Consider the following 3,840-nt stretch of genomic DNA (forward strand, 5'->3'; position numbering starts at 1 on the left):
ATTTTTTCCCATGACATTGACGTGTCCGTCTGGCCGTCTGGATTGATCCGACCGTTCCTACCCAAATTACTAGAAACTCGAGAGTCCTGTAAATATAAAACCCCAAAAAAAAAAAAAAAAAAAAAAAAAAAAAAACATCCTTTATTGCTGCCCCTAAGCCTCTGAGAGGACTTTTTGTGTCAATTTGAACACCCTGTGTTCAGGGGGAAATTCGAAGTTTCTTTTTCGTTATCGCTGACAGGTCATACATACACTCTGTGTTATCACTTTACCTTTACAACTAGGGGAGAGGGTTAAGGGGCAAGATGGTCAGTTTCTGTTAACACGTGACCTGATAGTCACGAGATTGTGAAGTTCTTAACCCGTGCTGGTCTGCGCGGGTCAGAGAAGAAAGTGCCAGGTTTTGAGATGTTTTACCTAAATTCCTTGTTAGCCGGATGAACTGTTCATTTTTCGATAAAGTCGTTTTTCGTTTTTTATTTTATTTTATTTTTTTTTAGCACGATGATTAGGCGGGAATCGAACCCGCGACCTATTTAGCGCTAACAAGGTAGTCACGATTCGAAGAATGTTAACTCATCCTTTAGGGCTGTTTGCCCCTACACCTAAGCCTCGGAGTGTCCTGTTTGTGTATGGCTGTATGGGTACTTTCCAAGCTAACATGGCTGGCTTTTTTAGTCCGTCCTTCCTTTATTATTATTATTATTATTATTATTATTAGTATTATTATTATTATTTTTTTTTTTTCAACAGTTATTAGAGTCAGTCGATTGTTTTTTCGTCTCCTTTTCTTTTGATTTTTTGGTGGATTTTTCCACTGAAACAAATATGTGTTTATACTTTCTTAATCACTTTTAATCTTCTTTACAATGGTGTAATTATCTTTTCCTAAAATCATCTATTAAAAAAGTTTTCTTTGTTTGAACTTTTTACACGTGTAATTCATTTTCTAAACTGTATAATACTGTATATCTATGTATGTAACAGTAACTATTTAAATTTCTATCTGTGTTAAAAACTCATTCTACCTCTTCGGTTCGTGTTTTTCATAACATGTGCTGCTTACTTTTCTTTTAAACATGGTCTGTGGTAAATGTAAGTTGGATCTTGAGCCTGATGGAGGGCATACTCAATGCTATGGTTGTGGAAATCGGTTCCACTATGCTTGTTCTGTTTCGTACAACACCTGGAGAGCTAAGAGCCAGGCTATGAAAGAAGAATGGCGCTGTGAAGCCTGCAGGAAGAATGGACATAACCCACCTGTAACCCCATCTTCTAATGTTCGCGGTGAGTCTGGTTCTGGTGGGGTTGAGGTTATTGCTACTGATAATGTTGTTACTTTACAATCTCTACAGAAATCTTTGGATACTTTTGCTAAGGACCATAAGAACAACTGTAAATCTTTGTTTTCCACTATTGATAAGAACTTTAAAGATTATCTGAACAAAGTGGCCAAAACTATTGAGAATCAATTTGAATCACATGTACAATCTTTACAGCAGAAAATTGACTTGCTAAGTCAAGATAATGCTCATCTGAAAAGTGAGTTATCTACTGCCAAGGAGAAATTATGCACCTTGGAACTGAAGATGGCGAATATTTGTCATTCTAACTCGACTCCCCCTATTCAACGCAATGATAATGCCAATGCCACTTGTTCTGCTCAGGTACAATCTCAGTCCCGTAGTGCACGGAACTTTAGTCAAGTTCTCCAGTCTCAACCTACTGGTGTTGGGTTACGTTCTCCGTCTCTCTCTCAACCTCCAAATGTTGGGATACGATCTCCGTCTATTTCACAACCTCCGAATCCTACTAGGATCCGGAAACAGACTTCTGCCTCTTCTTTTTCTTCTTTTCCTCAGGTGTTGCCAGCTGCTGTTGGATCTACGCCGGGCGATAACTCTTGTAATCCAGAAGAATGGGTAACTGTTACTCGTAGGCAACCCAACAAGGTCAGGGTTGTGCCCAAAATTGGTCAAAAGCAGGCGAATCCTTCTTCTGCTCTTATGGTCAAACCGAAAGTATCTCGTCCTAGAACATCTGCTTTATTTGTGACACGCTTTACTCCTACAGTGACGTCACAAAATATCATGGAATTCCTGAAGAGCTCTGTACAACTTTCTCATCTGAAAATCTCCAAAATCAAAACAAGGCATCAGGATCTATATGCCTCATTTCATGTTGAGGTTCTATCGGATGAGTTTGGAAAAATCGATGATGTCTCTGTGTGGCCGGATGGCTGTCTCATCAAAACTTATCTAGGTCGCCTCTTGCCAGATATTGTTGTGCCTGAAGCTCCTCCTGGAGTCGACACTGATGAATTATGAATAGTTATCATTGTAATAATATATTATGGATCAAGTCAATCATAACAGTAATCATTATGTTTATAATTTACCTAGTTCTTTAGATTTAATACCTGGTTCTAACAATGTTAATCTCAATCAGCTGTCCATCTATTATCAGAATTGCCGAGGTTTGAGAACCAAGCAAAATTTGTTTATTTCTAATTTGGTGGGTTCTGACTATGATATTATCTGTTTGACAGAGACATGGCTCAAAGATGATATTTTTAGTAGTAACTATTTCAATAATGACTATTTTGTCTTCAGGAAAGACAGACTGTATACGTCTGATGTGACCAGGGGTGGGGGGGTACTTATTGCTGTTAAAAAACATTTTAAAGTAGTACGTTTATTCGATCTTGATTTTAATAATGTAGAGTGCGTTTGGCTCAAACTAAAGTTAAACTTGGATTTTGATCTTATCATAGGTAACCACTACATACCTCCTTCTGCCAGTCCTCAGCTTTTAGAATCTTATTGTCAGTTTTTGTTAAATTATGAACCATTCGTTAATAACTCTTATGTTAGTTCTACCAGATTACTACTTCTAGGTGATTGGAATGTACCTAAATTTGATTGGTCGAATGGACTTAGCCTCCATTATGATTTGAATATCAAAAAGAAATCGGAAGTTTTATATTCTACTATACATTCTATGAGTCTTGAACAACTAAACTATGTCCGTATTAATGAGTCCGATAATCTCTTAGATTTGGTTTTTTCTAACCTTGGTGATCAATGTGAGGTCACTGACACTGGAGGATTCTCTCTTGTTGATCTTGATCACCAACACCCTTCTCTTCATATTTGTATTAGTGTACCTTTAACTTTGTTCAATGATTATTTTACTCCTTTTGTCAAAAAGAATTACTCGCGGGGTGATTACTTGGGCATTTTCAATTACTTAAGAGATTATCAATATAGTAATAGTGAGGATGTTGATGTACTAGTTGATGATCTTACCTTAGCTTTTCGTCAGGCTGTAGATCAATTCATTCCTAATAAAACTATACGCCCTTCTGGCTTTCCTGCCTGGTACTCTAGGGAACTTATTTGTAAACTGCGTATCAAAGTTAGACTACATCGTAAATTTAAGAAAGCACCTTATAATCTTACCTTTAAAGATGATTTTAGTAAAATAAGAAAACTTTGCAAAATACTTCTTGCTCGTGATGAGCGTAACTATCATAAGCGTGTCGAATCTGATCTTAAATGTAACCCGAAATTCTTTTGGAGATTTGCTAAACTTCAGTACAAAGGTACTCATGAGTTAAATATTATTGACGGTGGTGACACTGTTCCACCTGAACTTGTCCCTAACAAATTTGCAGAACACTTTCACTCTATTTATAATGCTCGTAACATGTCTGACACGTTTAATCATTCTGACCCCAAAAAATACCACTTCGTGGCATAAAAAAGACCCCGCCAAGTCGTTCCTCCCAAAATCAATCAAGTGCCCACAAAAAATAAACAAAAATCCATCCCACCCCAA

This window comes from Diaphorina citri, unplaced genomic scaffold, assembly GCF_000475195.1.
Source record: "Diaphorina citri unplaced genomic scaffold, Diaci psyllid genome assembly version 1.1 scaffold3001, whole genome shotgun sequence".
NCBI classification, from domain to species: domain Eukaryota; kingdom Metazoa; phylum Arthropoda; class Insecta; order Hemiptera; family Psyllidae; genus Diaphorina; species Diaphorina citri.